Source organism: Lichenostomus cassidix, chromosome 7 (assembly GCF_008360975.1).
Source record: "Lichenostomus cassidix isolate B80296 chromosome 7, HeHo_3.0, whole genome shotgun sequence".
Classification (NCBI taxonomy): domain Eukaryota; kingdom Metazoa; phylum Chordata; class Aves; order Passeriformes; family Meliphagidae; genus Lichenostomus; species Lichenostomus cassidix.
In genome coordinates, this window is record NC_139488.1 from 3,751,376 (window position 1) to 3,777,141 (window position 25,766).

A 25,766-nucleotide genomic window follows, 5' to 3' on the forward strand; every position below is an offset into this window, starting at 1 on the left:
ATCACCTGGCATGGATGAACCTTGGAGGGTCATCAGCCACTCACTCCCTCCTCAGCAGGACAGGGGAGAAAACAAGGTGAAAAATCTTGTCAGTTCAGGTAAGGGCAGGGAGATCCCTCACCAATCAGTCATGAGCAAAACAGACTTGGCTTGGGGAAGATTGCTAATTAAAAAATAGTGAATTATAGTACCAAACTAGACCTAAATTTTTGTTCCTCCACTTCCTATTTAGAAACTATGGGGAAAGAGTTTATTTTCCTTAATAACACCCAGGACACATGAGCCTCTTCCCCAATACCTGAATAAATCAATCTCAAAATTTTCACTCCTCTTCTGCTCCTGTTGCTAAGCTAGAAAGGTGAAGTGTGAAACGCTGCTAAGAGGGCTAATTTACACTCACTGGGGTTGTATTTGCAACAATTAATTAGAGCCTGTTACCAGAAGTGACTTTAAAATGGCATTTTTCAGGTGAAGAGCACTTTGAGCCTGCAGGAGCCCCTTGCACCTGTAGTTCTATGTCTTTTTATCTGAGATAGGATCATCTCTTCCCTGTTCTTTTCTTTGTGGACTGGACGTTCTGCCAGTGGTGGGATGGTCACAGCTTCTCCACTGGTTTTTGAGCTGTGATTATGTCAGTTTGTGGAGGAGTGGTGAAAAGCAGCATCTGTTTAACAGGAGATGATCCATTCAGCTGCAGTGTCAAGAAGTTTTAGGGGTGGGCTCAAGCTGGTGGAAAAAGGGAGTTTTCACCAAGGGATGAAACTGGTGGGAAGAGGGGGGTAGATAGCTTTTCCCAAACAATCATTTTTCTGTTCTCTCTAGAAACCTAAGGCTCCATTTCAACAGCAGCCCTCCCACAACATATTTGCTGTAGTAAATGCTGTGCTATGACAAGCAGTGCCTTCAGAGAGGCTTGGGAATGCTGGAGTGATTGCAGGGACCTGCCTGTTCTGATCAGCTGTCCTTGAACAAGGCTCCAGCCTGCAGTGCTCCTTGCTGGCACTCAGCATCTTCTGTTTACAGTGTGAGCTCCATCTTCTGCACTGGGAAGAAAAATAAAAAAGAGAGCAGCAAGAAAGAAATAGCTGTTGGCTTTGCAGTCCTGCTCATTTTGATCCTTGTATCCTGCTGTTTGTTTCCACCTCCTGCCTCCAATACAAGGACCAAGCTTTCCCAAATTCATGTATACAGGTTATTTCTATAATCTCTATAAGTTTGTAAATAGTATTGCTGTAAATTCATTAAGGCAGTGGTTTTTTTTACCTCTACACTTAATTGCATGTTGCAGTAGTTTATATCAGTGTAATAATACACAGCTGCAGGATTGCACCTTTCTGACCTTGGGAAATCATTCCTGGATGCCTTCCATATGGGAGTGATGCAGTTGTATCTCCACAGTTACTATGTTTGGCTTGATTGCTTTCTTAGTATCTAAAAGTTCCTGCAGTGTTCTTTCAGGTGTTGGTAGTCCAATATAATCTGTGTTGGCTCAATTTAACTATCTAAATCTTGGAAACCAAGTGTAGTTGCTTCTTTACAGCGAAATAACTGGGAAAATAAGGTACCATATGGAATTTTATGTGTGGCCTGATTCTTCTGTATTTCCTTGACTTGTGTGTAGCTGCAGTGCTTGACCCCTTTCATATTCAGGATAAAGGTACCTATATCCTGTGATATCACCTCCATTCTGCTCCCAAATATCAAAATATGCCAAATAGGTCATGTGCAGCTGAACCAAATGGTTTTTATAACCCTTCAATAGGAATTGAGGCTGAACACGTTTGAAACAGTTAGGATTTATATTCCCCCTCCCTCACCTTCCTCCACTTATTTGCAATTCATGCAGCACCTGGGTGATGAGTCTGCAAGTGTTACTCAGAAATCATTGAAATATTAAAGAACTTGAGTATCTATTTTGCCCCAAAACTGTTTCTGTTTTATGAGCTCAGAACACAAGCTGCTGATGGAGTGAATTTGAAAACTAGGTCTTGCTTCACTCCTAGGGATTTGCTCCCTGGAGGTGAGTTGGTTTTGAAGGAGGAGGTGTGTGTATTTTACACTAAAATAGGGTAGTTTTGTTATTTGTTTCCTCTTGCCCTTGAAAATAATTAGTTAAAATCTTTTGGGGGAACATTAACAGTATAATTGAACTAAGTAGGGATTTTTTTCAGGCTGCAGAAAACAAAAGTGGTAGGTGTATCTCCCATACAGGGGTTGGAACTAAATGGTTTATAAGGTCCCTTCCAATCCAAACCATTCAGTGATTCTATCATCCTAGGGATAAGCCTGATGGTAACTGTGTCAATGAGATGCCTGTGGAAGAACAGTGATCTGAAGCAATTTAAAATTTCAGGTTAATGCAGCTCAATTAGAATTATGGAAATATTTTTCTTTAACTGAGAGCAGGAAAGATGAGCTCAAAATAAATCCCTTCACAAAAAGCATTATCTTTAAGCTATATATCTAGACAGGAGATTTATGAAAATAAGAAATACATGGAGTTTATGAGCTGATGTACAGGATTTGCCAGCAAAAGTAGCTGCACTTTAATCAGATTGCACAGCATGCAGTTACTGTACTTAAAGAGTGCCAGAATGGCTTGGGTTGGAAGGGACCTTTAACGCTTTTCCCATTCCACTCCCCTGCCATGGCAGGGACACCTTCCACCATCCCAGCTTGCTCCAAGCCCCATCCAGCCTGGCCTTGGACACTTCCAGGGATCCAGGGGCAGCCACAGCTTCTCTGGGCACCCTGTGTCAGGGCCTGCCCACCCTCACAGGGAAGGATTTCTTCCCAATATCCCATCTAACTCTGCCCTCTAGCAGTGGGAAGCCATTCCCTGTGTCCTGTCCTTCCATCCCTGTTCCCAAGTCCCTCTCTGGCTTTCTTGCAACCCCTTTAGGCACTGGAAGAGGCTCTCAGGTCTCCCTGCAGTCTTCTCCAGGGGAACACCCCTAGCTCCCCCAGGCTGTGGTGTTGGACCAGATCCTGGCACAGGGATGTGAGGAGAGATCTCCTGAATCAGTCCCACCTCACAGGCGTGGTTCCTTTGGCTCTGTGCAGGTTTTACACCACTGCTGCCACATGTCCATAACTGCAGTGAGCAGATGAACCCAACAAGAGAAGCTGCTCCATTGCATTACACCCCAACCATTTGCCAGCTCTTGGACTTTTTGTTTAAATAACAAATAACTTTGCTTAGCTGACCCTGTGCTAACAGGCATGACCTTGACTTGGCTCAAACAAACTGCTTTTAGAACTGGGTGTGAGCACTTTATTTAAATACAAGTTGCAAGTATTGACCAAACCACATTGAGTCTGCCCAGTAGTCTCATTAGTTTTATTCATTAAGTGGATTTGGAATCAAAATCATCAGGCCAACAAAAAAGGAGGCTTTCACTTTTCAACAGCACAAACAGTATTAAACTGTATCAGCTTCCCCTGTTGGGATGTAATTATTAAATTTTGTGCTTTTTTAAAGTCCACATGTGTCGCTGTTGAGCAGCTAACAGAGTAATGAATGCATCGGTTCTCAGTGGCAAGAAGGAATGACCTTTATTGTTTTGATTTCATCACATTTATAGAGTTCTCAAAAGTCACCCAGATTGGTCAGTCAGAAGCCTTCCCCCAGGCCTGACTGGCCAGGCCTGCACTGCCCAAGTTCTGGGACACTGTTCCAAAAACATCCAAACTTTATCTTTATTTACAAAACACAAGAAAACTTCTCATGGGAAAAACTGTGCTAGCCACACACATGTGTTGTTAAGTTAAACTTACAGCCACTATTTTTTCAACCCTTCCTTGCCCATAACTGAACACAGAGACCAACTTCCAACTGGCTTAGGAGGATTTGGACTGCACTGGCACAGCTCAGATTTGGAGTTCAGTACTAAAATACTTTAAGCCCTGTGTCAGGTGTATTTTGGGTAGGGCTCAGTACTGTATCACTTAACCTCTGCACCCAGGCAAGCATAAATCTTCTTTTTTGACTTTTATGGGTCCAAACTGTTATAAATAATGGTGGCCAAACTGGACATTTCTGTAGTGCCATGCCCAAAACAGAGAAACGAGACATTTAATCTGCTCTTAGACATGAAAGCCTTTCCCTGGTATACATTGGACACAATCCCTTAGCCTGCAGATAAGGAGGAGAGTGTTCAGTGGGACTCTGATATGTGGCTAAAGGAAAACAAAAGGTAGAGAGGGGGGCAAAGGGGAAAACCAAGCTCTGTTTAGCACTGCCTGGCCATCCTGTGTTCAGCAGTGATCATACCCAATGCAGTTTGTGCTTCAGCACAGGCAATAGCTGGATCTGTTGAAGCCTCTGTCAATTAATTCAGTCCCTAGGATTTAAGATCCCTAGGATCTCTTTTCTGTAAATAGGAATGAACTGTCAGTCTTAGTGTATTTTTCTACAGGAGAAGAGACTGACTTTACCTCCTCACTGCAGCCAGAGCATGTGGATATGACAACTCTACCAAACTTTTTAGTGTGTTTTGGCACTCTCTAGTAGTATGCCTAACTGTGGCTAAGCATCCCAGCTTGGCAGTTAGAGCTAAAGTGGAAGGAATTTGAAATGGTTTTGCTCTTCCCTCCTGCTCTTGGGGAGCTGTGAGGAACAAGCCCCTGCTGCCAGCTGGATAAGCTGTTTGGCCAGTGGTGTGCATCTGGTGGCACATCTATGGGCATGTCCTCCCAAAGGCTAAGAATAAAACAAAGGATTAGAAAGAAGTCCAGAGGGCTGCTCATACAGATTTGTTGTGCCTTTTGTTTGGAGTGCTTGGGATATGCAAAGAAAAATGTAATTGGATGGCCAAGGAAGGCAGAGGATAAGGGAAGTAAAGGAAGCCTACCTGGGAGAATGTACTCTGGTGTTACAGGGAGATACTGGAGGCAGTGCTGGTGGAGACACAAAAGGGTTGGTTCTCTTTCAGGACTAAACAGCCCTGACTCAGGATTTGGTACCTGGAAAGTAAGCTTCCTTCTAGGTGTATGTTTTGTTCTGGATCAGAAATCTTCAGCTGATTTCAGTGGATCAGAAAACATCTCTGAAGTAAAGAACTTGGTAGAGTGGCTTCTGGCAAGGCTTGATGGGTAGGTTCTGAATTCAAGCAGTAGATACATTGGCATAGGTGATGACTTGCTGCTCCTCAAGGCATGGACTTGATAATCTTGGCACTCTTTTCCAGACTTAGTGATTCAAAGATTCTGTGACACTATTTACCAAAAGCCCTGAAAAGACTCTCTGAAACAGCAGGGACTCAGTGCAGGAAAACAAACAATGGCAACAGTGAAGCAAACGAGGAAAAAACAAGCACAGACTGATCTGGACAAGGAATTCAGGCTGGCTCTGGGCTGCGATGATGTGTGAGCAAACAACTGCCCAGAATGTGCTGGGCTCTGTTACAGCCTGAGAGAGAAAACTCTTCTTTCCAGACTGAGACACCCTCTTTGGCTAGGAATGTCCTCTGCTTCTCAACTTTGGTGGGGTAAATGACACCAGAAGCTTGATGAACACAAGTACTTGATAGTCGTAGGCCCTTCTAGGTTGCTGATGACCTGTCAGGTAGTAGAAAATGAGCACAAAGAGAATGAAAGAGCTCATCTGTTGCACCTTAAGAGGCTTGGATTTCTGAGCTGCCAAATCAGTGTGCTATGTCCTGCCATGAGAAGGAAACTCTCTGGATGGATGGCAGAACACTACAGGTTTTAAATTCCCATTTCTACAGATGCACGAAGGCACCAAATCTGGGCTTGAAAGCGACATCTACTTTGCAAGCTTGGAATGTAAACAAGAGATGTCAACTGTTAATGTTTTCAAAAGAGGTGGGCACAGAGTGACCAGACATGGGGCAATGGTTTTAAAGTGACAGAGGGCAGGGTTAGATTAGATGTTAGGAAGAAAGTGCTCCCTGTGAGGGTGGGGAGGCCCTGGCACAGGGTACCCAGAGAAGCTGTGGCTGCCCCTGGATCCCTGGAAGTGTCCAAGGCCAGGCTGGACAGGACAGGACTTGGAGCAACCTGGGATAGTGGAAGGTGTCCCTGCCCATGGCAGGGGTTAGAACACGATGAGCTTTAAAATCCTGTCCAACTCAAATAATTCTGGAGTTCTGTGGTTCTACAGGCACAAGATCATGGACACAAATCTAACAGCTCTCAGATGCTGAGCTGTGTTGCTGTGATGGACCATGGCAGGAAGGCCCAGGCTGCTCCCTAGCTGGAGTGCCAGCTTCCCTTAAGCTATAATCCTCTTTTCATCTTCAGTCCTCGCTCAAGTCTATCCGTAGTACGCTGTTCTATTGTACAGGAATAACCTTGCTTCCTCCCTCTGAAGTCTGACGAGCGTGCTGACAGCCCCGTGTCAGCTGGGCTGTTGCTGGGCTTTGTTAAACCAAGGCGCTAATTCCCTCCGGTTCATCTGCCTGGCTCCAATGAAAGCCATCAAACAGCAGGCGCCCGAGCTCTGCCCGGGATTTGTTTGCAAATGTAGACACTTAATGGTGAAAAAAGGTATGCCAGCGCTTTCCAGCTTGGGGGGGAGTAGCTAAACCTGTGCCCTCAGCACTTTGAAACCGTAATTAAGAGTTCAGGAGTGTTTGGCTGATGAAGCCTGTTAGCTTGGCAGGGGAGGGGGGAATTGTTTTCCCTGCCATGTCAAAGATTGTGACCTAATTACCTGCTTGAACATTTGGTGTGATGCACGAGGGGTGATGAATGCAGTGGCTGAAGATACATTCTCACTTTGGGGGATCACTGTAATTGCTCATCCTTGGTGTCACGTTTTGCTGCAGGGACACATTGAAGTCCTGGAGAATCCCGATGTCTTTTGTGCAGCTGGGAAGGAAATGAACAGCAAAGCTGCTTGTTTCTTGCATTCCTGAGCTGTGTTGCTGCTGCAGTACCCCAGCACCATCCTAGCAATGTGTGAGGTGACTGAGACACATCTGTCACATGCCGTTTGTCCTTTCATCCTCTTCCAAGGAGTGAGGGCTGAGCAGTGGCCTTGCTTCAAATGTGCACAGTCTTCTGTGTTAAAGCCAAGAGGGCCACAGAAATGGGTATTCACTCCAAGCTGCTGAGGAGCAGGGATAAGCACACTGAATAGTGATGCTGTTTGAAGGAGGATAGGTTTGTGACCACTTGTACCAGGATTTAACTTGGCTTAGGTGCCACATTTTCTGAACACTGCCAGGGATGATGATTCCACCACTGCCCTGGGCAGCTACTGTTCCAGTGCTTTACAACCTTTAAGAAGCAATCTTGAGCTTTTAGCCCCATCAGCCTCTGGACAACATCTGTGGATATGGTGGCAGCTGGGACAACTGTTTATCAGATGGAAATGTCCTTTAGTCCAGGCATCACAGCCTTTAGTAAAGGGAAGGGATTCATTCGGGGATGGTCCAAGGCAATTCCTCTACACTGACCTGCCAGCCACAAGATGGAGTGAGAGGCTGGAGGCAAGGACACAATGTGGGTCCAAGAGGTTCATCCAGGAGATGTGCTGGAGACACTGCTAGCACACTCCTTTGCTGTAACTCAGGCCAGGACTGTCCTGGTTTGAGTGGAAATCCTGGTCTGTGAGTGAATGTTCCAGGTGAGGCTGCTCAGGGCACTAAATGCTCATCGTTTTTTGGTGACTGACCTCCCCCAGGTGAGGAAAGAGGTTGCTGCTGTGTCAGTTCTCTAGGAACAGTCTCATTCCCAAAGGGGCAGCACAGAAGCACTGACATGCGGCCTGTATGGTGCTTTTTGGGTTTGTGACTGATGCAGTGTTGATAGGACTGGGGTGTTTTGGCGGTTGCTGAGCTGTGTGAGGGGCTCAGAGTGAGGAACAGGGAGAGGGCACAGCCAGGACACCTGACCTGAACCAACCAAAGGGATCTTCCATGCTGTATGAGGATTATATCAGGTTGCCCAGAGAAGCTGTGGCTACCCCTGGATCACTGGAAGTGTCCAAGGCCAGGTTGGGCAGGGCTTGGAGTCACCTGGGATAGTGGAAGGTGTCCCTGCCCATGGCAAACTGTAGAACGTAATGAGCTTTAAGATCCTTCCAATCCAAACCATTCTGGGATTCTATGATGTTGTGCTTAGCATTATTAGGAGCTAATGGAAGATAGGAGGAAGGGGGGATGTTCAGGTAAAACTTATTTTCATAGGGAACAACATGAAACCTTACATCTAAAAATCCATGTCGTTCCATATTGTATCTTTGATTCTAGACAAGAACAGAGGCAGAATTACCTGCTGCACATCCCTTCAGCTGCTTTCAGCTGTCCTAATGAACGTCTCCCCTCGGGTGACCTCGGGTACAAGCTACATTCTTCTGTGAGAATGTTTGCTGTAAACAATGTACTTGTTATCAGGGAAGTTAAAAAGAGGCTTGTTGGATACTGAAGGGAATGAGCACTTGCCAAAAGATAAACACCCAGCCGTGCCTGCTTCCTATTCCTAGGCTCAGGGAGAATCACTGCAGCACCAAAACATCAGCTATATTGACTGGAACGTGGGAATTACTTGAGATGTAAGGGCTGTGTGTGGTTCTTCCTCTAGCTTTTTAAAGGCTTGGTTGGTATGCTGTCCACAGCAACCCAGGGCATCTTGCAGAATTCCAAATCATTAGTTCAATGCAGCTGCACTCTGTGAGAACTTATTTTCCTGGCAGTAAAAAAAAAAAAGGGGGGGGGGGAAGGGAGAAGAGATGGTCAAAAAAAAAAAGCAAAGATAGAAAGGATTCTGATAAAAGTGAATGGCTTATGAAAGAGGCTCAGGAGGAAGGAGAGTAAGAAGAGATTCTCTCATGGGAGATTTTCTGTGGAGTACTTTGGTGAGAGAACTGTCCCAGGGCTGGGAGGTTGAATGTGTTAGGGTTTTTTTTTGTAATTTGGAGAAACAGGAATTGCTACAGTGCCTGGCTCAGTATTAGACACTAGTATTAGTAGCAAGGAGACCTGTGTGGGGCAGAAAATGGCAGATAGGACATCTGACATCTGTCTGTAGCTCACTCTGTTAGAAATGGCATATCTCTGTATCTCAGTCTCAAAGATGAAGGCTGGACCACACTCCTGGTGTCATACCATAGTGGGGAGGGCTCACCTTTCAGTGCAACGAAATCACCTGATATCTATTGATTTTTGCTTTTGAGATTATTTTGGTGGAGAGTTTCAGCCTTTCAAGTTTTTGCTCAAAGCAGGAACTCAAGATTCCTCCACCAGCAGCATGTGTGGGGTTCTGCCTCTTGCTTGCTAATATCTGCTTAATTTTTTTTCACTTGCATGAAAAGGCAGCCTGGCAAATTAGAAGCACTTGGTAGGCATTATGCTGCTGCTAATTATGTAGGAGCCCAGACACTATTCACAACAGTAATAGGAAAACTACCAAAGCAAATGCAGCAGTCTGAAATGCCAAATTAAGGTCTCAGCTCTTGAATGCAGCTAAATTTGCAAGTGGATGCTGTACAGTGTAAGCATGGGGGTCCATGCTTCCCTGAGTGGTTCCCAGGCTTTACCTAGTGCTTGCATCCCAGGATCAGAACTGTATTTGCAAGTGGGTTTACATGTGAGCTGACAGCCAGGGCAATCTCCAGAGTTTGTGTTGAGATTTGGTGGAACACTTCTGTTCTCCCCCAAGGGGAAGGTGAATTGTTCCTCTTGCACCAGAGCTGCACACAAGTGGGTGACACTGCTGTCAGTGTGACTCTGGTGTTGTAAATTATCCATCCTGTGGCTTCAGCCTGTTCCAGACTCCTGGGGTTGCTCTTTGTCAGCTTATTCATGGAGCTTACTGAGGCTCACAGGCTGGAGATGTCAGGAGGGGAGTGCCAACAGTCTGGCACTCTGAGACCCCAGAGTTAAGGAGAAAGCAATCACTGCACAACAGCTCTGCATCAGCCTTTTGGACCACATCCTCTCCAATTCATGTGCTCTTGCTCTGTAACATCTGTGTTGGTACTTCTATGTGTTACTGAAAGCCCAGCAGGTGTTGCAGCTTTTAATTCCAGGTGATGTCTCAGTGTGTGCTTGCTGTTTTCTGTCAAGGATTATTTGCCTCATGGCACTAAGGGAGCCACTCTTACAATTCCCACTGCAAACAGTTATGGCACTGGTCAGTTTTATTTTCTTTGCTGTTGCAGGCTCTATTTTCATTTTGTGGCTGAGGTCCATAGCAAAGAGAATTGCCTGGACAATCCTGGGGTAAATTCATCTTCATTACAGAGGAGCCTGCTGGGATTTCTTAACATGAGAGCTTTGCAGTGATATTTACATCAGACTTAGATTTATATTAGGAAGAAATTATTGACTGTGAGGGTGGTGAGGCCCTGGCACACGTTTCCCAGAGAAGCTGTGGCTGCCCCATCCTTGCAAGTGTTCAAGTGTGTTTGCTGTAGCTGGATTGACAGAAAACTCTGGTGCCTTGTTGTCTGTAGCTGAGGAATTGCTTTCCTTATTTGCCACAGGTGAGACCTGGTTGTTTTCCTGCTGGCAACCTGGATTAGAAGTGGGAAATTCAGCCATAAATACCAGGATCTCGTTTGAGTCCAGGTACTTTAGGTAACCATGTAAGTGCCAACGTTTTTTGCAAATCCAAGCAGGTTCTGATTGGGTTGTTTGTCATTCCTGTACAGGTCAACCCCCAGACAGGATCAGTCATTCAGGATCTAGCTCTGGTCAGACATCTCAAAATCAAACTCCTTTCTGTATTAAGTCTACTTTGACCTTTTTTTTCTATCCTGCAGCTTCTGAGCTTGAAAAACATGCATTCTAATAATATTGCCCTTAGATATCCTGTTATAAATGTGATGCCTTTATGGATAACTATATATTCATCTTCATAGAAGTAGTACAAGAAAGATGCACTTGGATGGGGGGAAAAATACCCTCCTCTTTCTGTTTTGATCAGACTGACTGGATCTTTTCCAGTAAAGCTTGTTCAGTAACTAGGAAGAGATTTCTGCTATTCTTCTAAGACTGAATGTGCCACAGGACAAAAATAACTGTCATTAATATTGTAAATGCATATTTTGCCAGAGGATGGCAGTGTGGAAGGGTTTGAATTGCTCTGGGAATGCCTTTGTCTCAGCTGGGGAAGGAAAATGCCATCTGCTTTCACAGGCGAGGCAGCACATGCACCCAGACAGCTCCACCTTCAGCCAAATTGGAAAAATAAGGCTGGGGGCTGGTGGGTTAAATGGAATTAAGTGTAAAGATTGCCAAACCAGTGACCTTCCCTGACAGTGCTATCTTTAAAGGGAGAATAATCAACTGAAGAACTGAGTTATTTGTTATAATATAAAGTTTGTGTGGGAAGAGCTAAATGTATGTAAACCAGAACTGGGACTGCAGCACCTAATTTGAGTAACACTATTCTAAAGAGTTCAGCCAGCAATCTGTGACCCTCTTGGACTAATTCATAAGGAAGTAATAATGCAAAGTTTGTGGGTTTTTTCCTATTTGTGTGTTCCATCAGCTTGTGTTGGTACAACCTTTAGAATATTTGTCAAAATATTCATTGCCTGCTTCTCCTTTCAGCTTGCAGAGGTGGCATATATCTAGGCAAGAGACTGAAATATGTATGCAGTCTCCTTATTACTGAACACAGTGGATTTATTCTGTCTGCAAGGCATTGATCTAGTACTTACAAACAGTTCCATGTGCAGTTCAGACAAATCCAGACACTTGTCAAGGAGCTGTCCTGCAGCGTGGTGTTGGAGCTCCAGATGTTGGCAGGTCCCCTGTCACTTGCTCTTACATGGTCACAGGGGGAATTTGGATCCACAGGCTGTTCCCAGGGTTGAGTTTGTGTCTGGCTGCCCCAGTTCCACTGGCTTTGGGACAGCCAAGTGACCTCTGAGACCACGAGCCAAGGTGTTTCCAGGGACAGTGGTTAGTGACACGTGCACAGACCATCCGCAGGGATGTTTGGATGGCGGGCAGTGAACAAGTTTGCATCTCAGCAGGAATCTGCTGCACTCACCTGGACAGTGCATGTGGGAGCTGGCAAGGGGGTGTGTGTGAGAAATGTGGCCAAATCCTGCATCCAGCTGAATCTCATTAAGAGCAATGCTGTGGCTCTCCAAAATAACCAGAAGTATAAGGAAAAGGAGGCAGTGGGATACCAAAAGCTGCTAGAAGGATTGTACAAAAAACTAAAGCTTGAGGGTCCTTAACAAGTGCTTAACAGGGGCTTCCTAGTGCTGATAGCAAAGTAGAACTTCTTTCCTGTCCTTTGGAAGCATAACTTCCTTGAAGGCTGTCTCCACAGGTGGTGTGCCTGTGAACTATGTCTGTGAAACTTGTGAGCAGTCAAGGCTCTTCAGTCTGGTAAATACAGCTGCCAGTGTCCCGTGCAATGCAGCCACTGGGACAGCTACTAAATGCCTTAAACACCACCAGGACCACAGCCAGGGCTGGGTTTTCCCATTGGAAACCTTTTCCTTAGGCCTGTGGGGATGCAATAATAGATCTGGGTGCAGGTAAAAGTGTCTAAGGAAAGCTCCAGACCAAGTGAGGGGATGGACCAGTATCCAGACAGGAGCAGCAGGAATTGGGGCTGTAGGAAAAGGCTGCAGATGGGTCCAAGGGACCCTTTGCCTTCTAGCTCAGGCCAGGACTGGGTGCCAGGCATGGAGCTGAAAGGGACCCTCTGGACAGGACTGCAGGGAGAGGCTGCTCAGGGCAGTTAGGGGCTATTGGTGCCATCAGGTGCTGGCTCTTGTGGCTCTGCACTCAGCCAGCCTCTTGCTTCCAGCTCCGCCTTCATTGACTTTTCCATGTGCTGATAATATCGGGATGTTTGCTGCTTGCTGAGCTTGTAAGAATGGGAAATGTTTTCACTGATAAATACTGAACAGACAATGAATCCCAGCTTCTGACTTTCCACATTCAAGCAGTTTTCTCAGTATCACTTGGAAAAACAAGGACAAGTACAACAGCAGCCTCTTCTGTGGCTTACATAGGTCAGCACCCCAATTTAAGGAAGCAGGAGATGAGTCTGAGCTTTGTTTTAACAATTTTGAGAGCAAACTCCTGAGCTGAAGATGCTGTCAAGTTGTTTATCTGCAGTGGCTGAAGAGAACTGTTGCAGAAATAAATCCAGGTTTACCGAGGGAATTGTACTGTGTATCTTGGCATCTGTCAGCTGAGTCCTGGGCCAAAGTCACTTCCTTGGCTTCCTTCTCATCTAATCCTTAGCTGGTCACTTCTTGTAATTGGATTAAGCAGCTAGAATACACAAAATAGAGCTGGGACCAAATTCCAGTTTGACAATGGATTACAGGAGCCTCTTCTCACACACTGGCCATTCCCTGTGCATGTTCTGCCAAGTTGGTTATGCTGGGGGCTTGTGACACTTTCCAAGTGCTGCACTGCACAGCTCTGTGCCTCTAGATGAGACACCTCAAAAGCAACAATAAGCTTTCTCAGAACTCAGCTGGGCTTTGTACTCATGAATAAAATATCTCCTTCCTTGGTTTACTTAGGGGTTTTGTGTGCTGAGACATGAGTGGTGACAGAAAAGCAGGAAGCTGTTCTGTGAAATAAAAATAGGGTTTATTTATTTGGCTGTCAAATGTTTGGTGTCCACACTGGCCTGAAATGATCCACCCCCCATAGCAGGAAATCTCTGTTGCACTCGGTGCCAGCTGTGGGATGAAATCCTCTTGCCTTATAACAGACTGAGCAGTTCAAGTAAAGGTTCAGAGGTGTCCAGTATCATTGGGGTTAAGTTTTCCGCTGTCACTTGAGTTGTCTTTGTCCTTTCTTCCCTCTGGCCCATGGGCTGTCCTGGTAAACACACAGAATGGGATGCTATGGGCAGGCAGGGGTGAGAAGCTTCTTGCATGGATAGGGACCTGCCATTCCCCACTGAGGAAAACATTGTCACTGGATGTGGATTGCCTTAGGGAACACTTACATTGGGAATACATAAATCCTTGTGGCTTGATGGGATGCACCCAGGAGTGCTGTGGGATCTGGCTGGTGTCATTGCAAGGCCACCCTTTGGGAGGTCATGGGGACTTGGAGGGGTTCTCAAGGACAGGCAGAGGGTCATCATCATTCCTGTCTTCAAGGAGGATCTGGATTGTTACAGGCTGGTCAGCTTTGCCTCATTGGGTAAGTTGTGAAATGAATTCTGCAAACAATTTCTGGGCATGTGAAGAACAACCAAGCGATTAATGATAACCTACCTATATTTAGGGAGGCAGAATTGTGTTTAACCAATCTGGCAGCTTTCCATGATAAGGTGATTTGGTGGTGGATGAGGGAAAAGCAGTGGGAATTGTCTACCTCAACTTTACTAAATACCACTTTTGATACCATCTGCACACCATACTTTCACATGGGCTGACAAAATGCAGCTTAAGGAAATGCCAGAACTGGGGAGGCACTGAGGGAGCCCAGGGTGATAGGGCTGTTAAAGAAACACCAAAAGTCACATACACCTGGGGCACATGAGAAATCACTGTGGCTGAGGCTGATGGGTGCAGCTGGGACTTTATCTGACCAAATGTAGAAACAACAAATAGAGTTGTTTTTCTTGCAAGAGAAATCTTTATGTCAAATAACTGCAATGGGACAATATCTTGTATGGATGGCGTCTATTCAGCACATGGCTTGGTGGCCTGTTTGATGCTCCACCACCTGCAGTTCCCAGCATCTAAAGGGACATAAAATTACCTATTCTATTTTCTCCTAAGTGTGTTCACTCTAATAAGTAGTTTCTTCAATGATGCTTTACAGTTCCAGCTCTGATGTTTATTTTAATGCTGAAATAAACATCAATGAAACTGTTCCCATGGGGTAATACCTTCACTATAATGCTTCCCTGCTAGAATTCCATTATATTTAAAACTTAGAGAACTAAAGCATAGAAACAACCTGAATGTGGGATTAGCATCTAATATGATACCATCAAAACGGCTGTTAAATGAATATATCAATCCAGCAAGAGTCTTTTGTTGTATTTACAAATTTGAGAAAGCTTTTACTGAGTTGAATGATATGTTAAGAGTTCAAAGCAGCTCAAAGGAAAATCCTAATTACAATTAGCTCACAGTGCTCCCATCTGGGCTCCCTCTTACTTGTGGGACATCTAGTGGCAGAAAGGAGACTGGATCTTGGGAAACAAGATGGTATTTAAAAATATGATTCTTGCTTTGAAAAAGGACACTGAAACCTTTTCCTTTGTGATGGCTGGAGGCTGAAAGAATTGTGTGGGTTTTTAATATTGATATTTGAAAATGGTTTCGGCTTGTAGTCACAAAAGCAGTTTGTGTGGGAGCAGCAGGGACAAACTACATCTTGCTTTTCTTCATGCTGCTCTGTTGAGAAATAGCTGCAAGAAAAGTTTTCCCTCGTCAAGACTAATCCTTGTTTCAGCTCACCCCTCTCTATTCCAGTTTCCCCTAGTCTCATTGAGAGAGAGATTCTAACCCAGCTCCTCCTTCCAGAAGCTGTTTGTACCTTTTATTTCCCCTTGATGGTGTTTCTCTCTCTGGTGTATCCTACGGTTGTCCCTGAGGCTCTCAGGCAGGTGTGGGGTTCCTCAGCAGATGGAGCAGAGCTCTAGCTTGGCTGTCAGAATTTGGAGCTACAGGTGACTAGCGAGGTGGAGGGCAGGGGAAAAAAAGTGTTGTGCTCAAAAACCCGTTGTGCTTAAATCCTATACCTGCAGGATATTCAATACGTTCTGCTAGAAATATTTTGCAGAAAGGAGCTCAGGCTTTTAACAGGTATGGCCTGGATCAGGGCAGCTCCCTTTTTCCTTCCAGGCCAGGGAGAGGTGCAGCACAGTCCAAATAATGGATGCAAGAGGAGTTTTCCATAAGACAGCAGACCCAGGCACTGGGTGGCAGTGAGCTTGCATAGCAAGAAGTTTCCTGGGCGTTGTTCTGCTGTCCCACTCCACTGGCTCTATAACAATATTTGTAGAAATGGTGGAATGTTCTTCCTTTTTATCTTTTGTTTTTTCTTTGAACTTTCCACTCTTCTTGGTGAAGTCCATGCAAACATTCTTTCTTGATGGAGCTGGAAGAACTAATGTGGTCTTCTGTAACAGCCTTGGGTATTTCCTAGCAGAATCACATCTGGTAGAATAATGTACCTGCCTTTAAATCTCTGCTTTAATGGTGTGGGGTTTATCACCTTTCTAATACATGACCTGTTTGAGGGTTTGATTTTTGGTTTTTTCCCATTATGATCTGTAGCCTTAAGGGCACAGAATCCACTCAGATAGCAAATTGATACTCCTCTGACCCTCAGTTTTGGGAGCTTGTGTAGCAGGGCCTTAATGGAAAGATTAGCTGAAATTTCTGAGCTCTGTCAGTACATTTCTGCACTTAAGAGCCTGAAGAGAGGTCATGGCTCTGCCCTTTGCAATCAGCCAGGTAACACCTGGGCTCTTGGGTGTTGGGTGACATCTTCAGAGAGGGTGGAACACCTGGGAGCCCAGTGGCACAACCCCACACAGACCCACACTCACTCCTTCTCCGCCTCAGCAGAATGGGGAACAAAATAAAAACCCAAAGATTCGCTTTCTTGTTCTTGGCTGGGCATGGTGCTACATGGTGTGGGCTATGCCTTTGGTCAGCTGTACTGCTTCTGAGGTGACCCAACCACTCCAGGTGCAGGAGATCCAAGGTCCACTACTACCCCTGGTTGCTAAAATATGCAGGAACAAGGTGAGAGGTTCTGCAGCTACACCAGGCAGGTTGTCCATGTGTGACACCATCTCCACTGATATTCAAGGCTATTTGCCATGCAAAAGAAGCTGGAGCAACAATTAGGGCCATTCTTGTGACTCTTTTCCAGTTCTGTAAGAGAGGACTCTGAGAAAACAATTGCAGAATGTGAGCAGAGGTTGTGTGAGGTGGAAGAGAGAGAACAGCACATGGAGAAGACATGTGCCTGGAGGCAACAGGCTTGGAGGAACAGGAGTGGCTGGGGCTCTGTGGGTGCTCTTACAGCCAGGAGGGAGACTTTGTAAGTCTGCAAATTGAGTTTTAAAATCAATATTCCTTAGGTGTCTTCCTGGTGTTTGCAGAGTTTGCTCCATGTGGTACCCTGTGGAAATACCCATGGAAGTGGGTATTTGCTTTATTCGACACATCGGGTGTGTGGGAATTGTTTCCGCCAAACACACGTCACTGTTGAGCCGCTAGCAGAGAAGGAAAGCCCTGATTCTCAGCGTGGCATAGAAAAAAGTATTGTTTGAATCCAACATATATAGAGTTTTCAAAGGTCACTCAGATTGGTCAGTCAGAAACCTCCCCCTAGGCCTGATTGGCCAGGCCTGCACTGTCCAAATCTTGAGACACTGTTTTTAATAACATCCAAACTTTCTTTGTTTATAAAACACAAAAAGAATTCTCATGGGAAAGACCTGTGCTAGCCACACACACACACCCACCTCAGTACCCCAAAGATACAGTGTTATAGGTAAAATTCATGAATATTCATCACGCTCACCAGGATAGGAGTGGTTACACAAATCATTTCTTGGAAGTCATTAATATCATTAGCATGTGCACAATGCAGGCTCTGTATGTCCTGGTGGTCTTTGGAGACCCCCAAGGACCCCTCCAGGGTGAAGGTCCTTCATGGAATGATTCAGCAGTTTCTGTGCTGGTTTCAAATGCGTGCTTGTACATCTTAGCTGATAAGCCATCAGGCCGGAGCTGTTACCTACAATTTGAATTTAATTAAGAGTTCAGCCTCCAGCCCTGGACAGGCACTGCCGTGCTGATGGAAGGGGCAAAAGCTCAAAGAAACAAGAATGGTTGAAGTGCAAATAGATTTGGATTTTCTATTTGACCACTTCTTTCACACACCCACTTAAACGTGTGTGAGCTGGTGTTTTCCTTCTGAGCTCATCTCCTGCTGCACCCTCAGGTGACTCCCACCTCCTGGAGTCACCAAGTGTGTTTGCACGTTTTGTGGCTGTGTCCTGTGCTGTCTTTGGACACTGGGGACCGGGCTGTCCTGGCTCAGCCCCTGGAGAGGGGGTGTGGCTCTCCAGGATTGAGTCACCCAGCACCAGAGGAGCTCCCAGAGCAGGAGCTCCTTCCTACAGGGCAGTAGGGCTTTGGGAGTGAAGTCCAGTGGCTTTAAAGGCATCCATCTAGGCCTGCAGCACTACAAGACATTTTGGAGAGACTCAGAATGCTGAGGAATCTGTTATCACTAGGAATGCTGGGGTTGCAGAGGTGGTACCCTCCACTGTGAGTCAGACTTCCCTGCAAACACTCTTTCTGTTCCCATTTTCCCTGCCTCCCTCATTGATCAGGTAGCACTTGCAGATCGCACTTTGGTAACATCTAATTTTTCTCATTTAAGATCTCTTTGGATGTTTTGGATTAATTCAGTTTTTAAACCAAAGAACAATGTAGGCAGTCCCACCATGGATCTCTAGCTCAATTTTTCCATTTCCAATGTTAAGGCCCTTGACCTGTCCCAGGTTCAGCCACATTGTCACAGGTTTTAGACTGCTGAGTGTTCTTGGGCTCCAATCTTTAGGGTTGTGCCCCTCTGAGCATCCTCCTGTTGTCCAATGTGCTGACAGCCAGGAGCACCTGTAAGTCTGCAAGCTGAATTTTAAAATCATCCAAACCATGGTTGTGAAGCCTCATTTAAAAATAAGCTCCTAAATGTGTGTGTGTTGGGGAAAGTCTATATGAGTGGCATAAACACTGGGTTTTGAGCAAGGAACCTTTAAATTCCAGTAGCTTATTCCATACCTGAAATCAAAAATGAATAAGGTAACTTGTTACACAACTCTGGCAACTGGTGGAGACAAAAGAAAAGGCTGAGAGGCTTGGGATTGTTCAGCTGGAGAAGGCTCTGGGGTGACATAACTCACCCTTCCAGGTCCTGAAGGGAACCTACAGGGAAGACGGAGAGAGACAATGTACAAGGGGCTGGAGTGACAGGACAAAGAGGAATGGCTTCCCATTGCCAGAGGGCAGGGTTAGATGGAGATATTGTGAAGAAATGCTTCCCTGTCAGAATGAGGAGGCCCCTGGATCCCTGGAAGTGTCTAAGGTGAGGCTGGATGAGGCTTGGAGCAAGCTGGGATAGTGGAAGATGTCCCTGCCATGGCATGGGGGATTGGAGAATGAGATGAGATTTAAGCTCCCTCCCAAACCAAACCATTCTGGGATTCTATGATCTACTCTGAGGCTGATGCATGCTGAGCTCAAGGAATCCCTGGGATAGAGAATGGCAGGATTTACTGCAATAGCAGTTGTTTGGTTTGGCTGTGATACTGGTGCTGTTGGGAATCTGGTCAATCTTACGGGTCTGATGATGGGACAAATCCATGAGCAGCCTTTGGGCTCGGGGAGGAGAGGGTCTGGTCTTTCTTGCCCTGGAAATCCAAACTGCTAGGAAGAGAAATGCCTGTTTCTCCCACTTCTGTTGGGGTGTTTCTTTGCACAGATTCATTTAGGTTGGAAAAGACCTCTGAGATGGAGTACCCTGCATTCGTGCCAATTGTGCCACATATATCAGTACACTAGCTCCTGGTTTTCCTCCATTACCCCCAAAGTTGTGACAATGGGATGAATTAAAAAGGGAATTTCCAGGTCTGGCAGTGGGAAAGGCAGTAAGGTGAGTAAGAGGATGTTCAGCTGACTGCTGGGAAGGGAGCAGAGTCACAAGTACAGGGTGGATTTGAGTAACAGAAAGGGTCATCAGAGCTCCTGCTGTGCCGAAAACTTGCTTTAGAGATGGACTTGATTTGCAGATACCGCCGTTAAACTGACCTACTGTGTGATGGAAAATTACTGCCCTCACATTCTCTCTTTGTCCTGTTGTAATCCTAAATACTCGGAGAGATGTTTATCCATGCTGTTAATGTGTAGTAATGGGATTGCTATTTTAAAAATCGATACAAATCTCACACTAAAAAAGAAAGGCTTATAGATTAGTCTGTCAAGAGCTGTTTTAATAGATCTGTCTGACATTTGAGACACTTTCCCCAAAAGTACTCTTTCAGTTTCAAATTACTTCTGAAATGTTGCTGCCTGCAGATTCCGGGGCAGCTAATACAAGTTGTCAGAGTGAAAACCTTTCTCTGCAGCTTCAGAGAAGCTGGAAATCATAAATGTTTTCATTATTATTTCAATTGATCAAGAATGTGTTCCCTCCTAAATTAGGGAGCAGCAGTTTCAAACACACTCTACTTTTGTGGTTTCAGCCATCTGGTGGGCTGGAGAAGCTGGAGAGTTGGGGATGATGGGGAAGTTTAGAACGGATCTTTCTAATAGTGCCACTTGCAGTGTGAAAAGCTGAATGGTGCTGACTCGATTGACACTCCTTTTGAGATGCAAAAAATTGCCAGCAGATGGTATATGCATCTATAATCTAGGTAATTGAAGCTGACTTTAATATTCTTTTCATATTTTAACAGTGTTCCATACCCTTCTCGTTTCCTTCCACAGCCCGGTGTGGAATGTCTCTGGTCTTCCTCTGTCAATGTACTCAGAGCCTTTCTTGTTCGGACTCTTAAAGGCCTGTGAATTGGCAATAACTGCAGTCATTCATCAAGCTCAAGGCCATGGCTTTGTGAGGTGCGTGTCCTGGTCAGAGCCTGAGACCAAAAAACGTTCTCAGTGCCAATAACTTGCAGACTTGCTTATCTTTGAAGAGTTATTGCTGCTGTTGCTCTCTCCAAGATTTAGCACTGCCCCGAGAAATACAAGACTTTGGTTCAGGGGCATGTTTGACTTCTCTCCATCTTAACATCTGCTGCAGCTTCCACTCTCCAAAGGGGAGGAACGAGGAACTGGTACAATTACTCCACTCCCTGGGGAGCCCACAGCTTCAGAGGCAAAGCAGCGAGATAAATGGAGGATATAAAGAAGTGACAGACATTCACTGCTGCAGCTGGGCGGTTCCTCACTCCTTTGGAGGCTCTTCTTTCTGAGACTGGGCAGGATTTGTTGCAGTATATCAGGATGTTTTGTCCTTAATTCAGCTTTTTGTGGAGAGTGGCTATAAGGCTCTGCTTGCTGGAGAATCTCTCTGGAATGGCTGCCTGATCTAGGCTTTCACAAATAATCTATAAGCCAAATTATTTTCCTTAAAGTCTTCCCAGCACACAGCTCTTGCCGTAAACTTAAGATTCCACAACCACTTTGAGGTTTTCAAACTCTAATCAACATAGAACTGGATGTATAAAGCTTGTGTAGTGATGGTGAGAATCCTAAATCTGGGGTGTTTGGTGGTAAGTGCAAACTGTGAGAAACGTCCTCCCACTACTTAAATCTTGAAAGGATTTATTCACTCATTTTCATAGTACAAACAACAATAAGAGGCTGAGAAACCCAGAGGCACACCTTCTGGCTGGGTGTTACAGTTTTTATAACCCCCTAACTCAGCCTCCTTCAGGTGCTCCGATGGGCTCTTTGTCTTTAGTCCTCCTTGGCTCGTCCTTTCTAGGGTCTTCTGATGGGTTAGCTGCTTGCCCAGCTCTCCCCTTTCTTAGCTGTAACATTTCAGTTAGCCACAACAAATTAACAATTAGACATAACAAACCTATAGAGGTATCCATAACATTTATCGGTTAGCCCCAACAAATCTATAGAGGTAGTCATAAAATATACACAACCATTAACAAATAACCATAACAAAAACCTCATAGCCCTTTACAAAAGCCAACTCCATGACTTCATTTATAATAGAAACATTAAAGAGGAGGTTTGGCTTCAGGTGTCTGCAGGGCAGCAAGGGTGAAACCTTGGTGTAATGGCAGGAGTCCATCGAACCTTGGAAAATCTGGCAATCTTCCAAAGATTTGCAATTGTAAAGTAAGGCCCATTGGACCATTACTCTTATGCAGAAATAGTTGTCTAAAATGAGTTCAGAATAGGTAATCGTCCTCCTCTCCTAGGTGACAAGTGACAGGACCAGAGGAGGTGGCCTCAGGTTGCCCCAGGGAAGGTTTAGATTGACTATTAGGATAAACTTCTTCATTGAAGGGGTGATCAGGCATTGGAACAGGCTGCCCAGGGCAGTGGGGGAGTCACCATCCCCAGAAGTGCTCAAAATAATGCCTTTTTGGTACTTAAAGACACCATTTAGTGCGGGGTTAATGGTTGAGCTTGATGTTGTTTACAGGGCTTTTCCAACCTCAGTAAACACCCATTTACAATCTCTCTCTGGCTTAAAAAGCCCAGACAGTTTAGGCCTTGCTTATCTACATTTTAAATATTTTTTTAGCTCACAAACACTCAGTAGGATTTGACATCCTGGAAGGTAACTTTAAATCTTATTTACCTATAGGCCAAATCTGCCCTCGGCAGACGAAGGCTGAGCCTAAAGGCCTTAATGCTTGATAATGCTAGCAGGGAGGTTAATCTTAGCAACATTTTGCCCATGTTTTGTAGGGCTTATTTATAGCCTGTTCCTCTCCACCACTTTTCCAACGTTCCTTGTTCCCATTAGTCTCCCCCAGTAGCTGTTTTTTGGGACACATGCCATTCCTGCCTCATGCTGATCTTGCTGGAAGTGGTGCCTGTGGTTTCTGAGCAGCCCATCCATTAGTGGGACTGGTGAGGTTAGTTCCTTGTCAGTGTCTCCATGGTGGTTTTGTCAGGTCTGTGACTATATTTTTTTCTGGTTTCTCCCTTTTTCCCGTGGGATTTTCGACTGACAGGCTCCCCAGTCAGATAACCTTGCTGGAATAAATATTCTCACACTCTCACCGGACCTCATCAACTGATGTGACTGTGGGGATGAAGTGAAGGTATCTGCATTTTGTCAGCCCACTTCTTGGTCACATTTTCCAGCAGATACGTTTTTCCGCTGCTTTTTTCATGCTCTGCTTCCAGCTGGGACCAAGGTTGGTGGCAGCACAGAAGCCAGCAAGCTGTTCCAGCAGGCCACTGATGGACCAGGGCAGCTGCAGCACAGAATAAATAAAGTACACCCAAACATCCTTGCTGTCCTTAGGAGGAAATTTCTGCCCCTGGGATTTTGAGTGGTGTTTAACCTTGTGAATAAAATGGCTTGGGGAAAAAATGAGGGAAAGAAACAGAGCTTTGCACTGCTCACGTGATAAGAATGGACTGAAGAAGGGCAAGTGGAGAATCAAGATATGACAGACTCTCAGTGGAGAAAGTCCAAGCCTTACAGAAATGAATATTCTGAAGGCAGTACTAAAGGGTGCTAGAGAGATTTACTGTCTGAGTGAATGGTACCTGTTTGAGGCAGGAAGAGTGAGACAGGTGGTTGTGGTCCCCTTTTTGCAGATGGCTGTGCCTCCAGGGAGAGACTCTGCTGTGGGTGAAAGTGATGCTCTGTGTATCCTCCGTTTCGGCGTGAGAAATCTGGGGGTGTCTCAGAGGCAGCAGCTGTGCCTACAGTAGCAGAAGCTCTCCAAAAGTGGAACTCCAGACAAGTCATGCACTTCCCTTTTGTGCCTGACCTTGGGCTTGTGCTGTTCTTACCCTCAAAGTCAATCCAAGCCAACCACCTCCCCAGACACCAAGCTCCTCGTGGGCTTGGGAAAGCAATGAAATGTGTAAGTGAGTGGATCAAATTCATGGTTTATTCTAAATCACTTACCTTTCATTTTAATGCTATGTGATGGACATAAAATCAAGCTGATAAACTACCCCTTATAAAGAACGGAGTGCTTGGTGTTTTTAAACACATAGGCTTGACAGCAGCAGCTAATTAATAATTAAATTAATGGTCAGGGAAAGAAATATACCTTTGCCAATCTATAATTGCTTGGAAGCTTATTCATACATTTTCCATGAGAGTCTTTTCCTTGTAAGACTATGAAAAAGTATATTTAGTGTTTGTTTGCTTTCAGCTATGGTTTTCAGCGGATATTGACTGAAACAGGATCTTAATCAGTCTGACCTCAGCCTCCAGGGGATTTTTTTTCCATTGACTCTAACTCTTCCTCCTTGCTTCTCCCTGTGTGCTGAAATTCTTGTCAGAGCTGCTAACTCTGTTGCCTTTAGTGCTTCTTTTTTTTAAGAGTCATTTTAGCTCAAAACTTTTTCTGAACATTCCCATCTTGGGGGGACCCAGCCAGTTCTTGCTGACTGTGACCCGAGCTGAATTTCTTGGAAACAGTTTCCTCCCATCTTCCTCATTTTCTCAAACTGATTTTGCAGCAGCAGCTGTGCTGAGAACAAATTATTACATAATACAAAGCATTTTAGAACCTTCAAGGAGTTGGGTCTTCCATGTGAAGGAAACTCAAACTGGGTAATTCAGACAGGTTTTCTCACCACAAACCCGGAGTGTAACTGTTTTATTTTTTGCCTGTGAATTTGGCAAGGGTTCTTGAGTTCTGTTTGTCATCTCTGAATTCCCTGACACCTGTTTTTTCATTGCTTCCTACTTCAGCAAGTTTGACTGAATTCAGCTCTTTTATTTCAAAACACAAAGGTGTCCTTGGCCTCCCGTCACTGTGTTGTTTTCAGAAAGCAACTTGTTCAGAGTGATCTGGGGTGAATGTCATAGCTCATTTGATTTCCAACCACACTTCCCAGCTGAACATTTCTCCTGGCACTGTCTTAATATTATCTCTAGAGGATTGGTGATTCATTATGTCTGTCCCTTTCTCTTCTGTGGCACCAGGAAAACAGAAAGCAACAGGACTTGGACAAGTTATCTGTCAAGCTGGTCGGGGATTGGGAATAGGCAGCATATTGCTAAAGCTGCCAGGTTTGTCCATAGCTTAGCTAGATGTTTGTATGCTTTTAGTCCCCACCCTGGTAAATCCTGTCCTGGGTTAATGAAAATGTCCTGGAATCTTCCTGGTTGGAAAGTACCTTAAATATCATCTAGTTCCAACCCCAATGGACAAAGAGAGCTTGAGATGGAAACCTGCTGTGGGATGTTAATGGTATCTGCAACTTCCTGACATGGGAATGTGGAGAGAAAGTGGATCCAGGCTTGTCAGAGGTGTGCAGGAATGGGGCAATGGACACAAGCTGGAATTTGTAGGAACAAGTAGGAGAGCAGCCTGGTCTAGTGGAAGGTGTCCCTGCCCATGGCAAGGAGTTTGGAATGAGATGGGCTTTAAGGTCCCTTCCAACCCAAACCATTCTGGGATTTTCTGACAGTGGAAAAAAAAAAATCCACCTGAGGATGTCCAAACACTAGAAATGAGTATGAAGAGACTGTGGGAGTTATGTTCTTTGAGCTCTTGAGTCGTGTAGTTTCATTCTGACTTATTTGGACCTCTAGAGGAATCTTCTCCCACTTACACAACTCTGATTTCCGTGGATTAAAGGCATTTTACCAGAGATATATTTGGATATCTGATTAAGGGTAGATTTTTTGGGGGGGATAATCAACTGCCTGCTGCTGACACAACCATTACCCACATAGTGGTGAGAGATTGGAATAGATGTGCAAGGTTTGCATGTTACACCCAGCTCCCAAAGAATGGAGACTGAAATAGTGCCAAGCATATGTTAATTTTCACTGAATTTTAGATTAATTTCACAGTGTATTTTAGTCATATGGCTCTGTGGAAACAGATGTACTTCTTCATTGAAGGAGTTTCTTTGGATTAAATGAGACTTTGAGAGCTTTTTCTTTGGTGTTACCACTTGTCTTTGTGCTGTGTGCCTTTAATTTATGTATGATCTCAGTGCATGCAAAATAGGCTAAGAAATTATGCATGAACTCCTTAAACAGAAAAAATTACATCGTTTGGCTTGGTTCTGAACTTTACAACGAGTGATATCAGTTATTACTAAGGATAATACTCTGAATCTTGCAACAATATTACTATGAACCTTC

General features: G+C 44.9%; 1 long non-coding RNA gene across 2 annotated transcripts in view; it reads left to right on the top strand.

Annotated features, from left to right (window-relative positions):
• The window catches only part of LOC146434336 (uncharacterized), a 38,861-nt gene extending 13,095 nt beyond the window's left edge, over positions 1-25,766 (top strand). The window contains exons 3-4 of one of the 2 annotated variants that reach the window (XR_014853354.1): positions 10,454-10,555; positions 23,246-25,766. This is a non-coding gene — a long non-coding RNA (uncharacterized LOC146434336). Of the gene's footprint in view, positions 1-10,453; positions 10,556-10,621; positions 12,142-23,245 lie in introns of those variants that run through there. The other variant, XR_014853353.1, reaches the window with a different exon arrangement.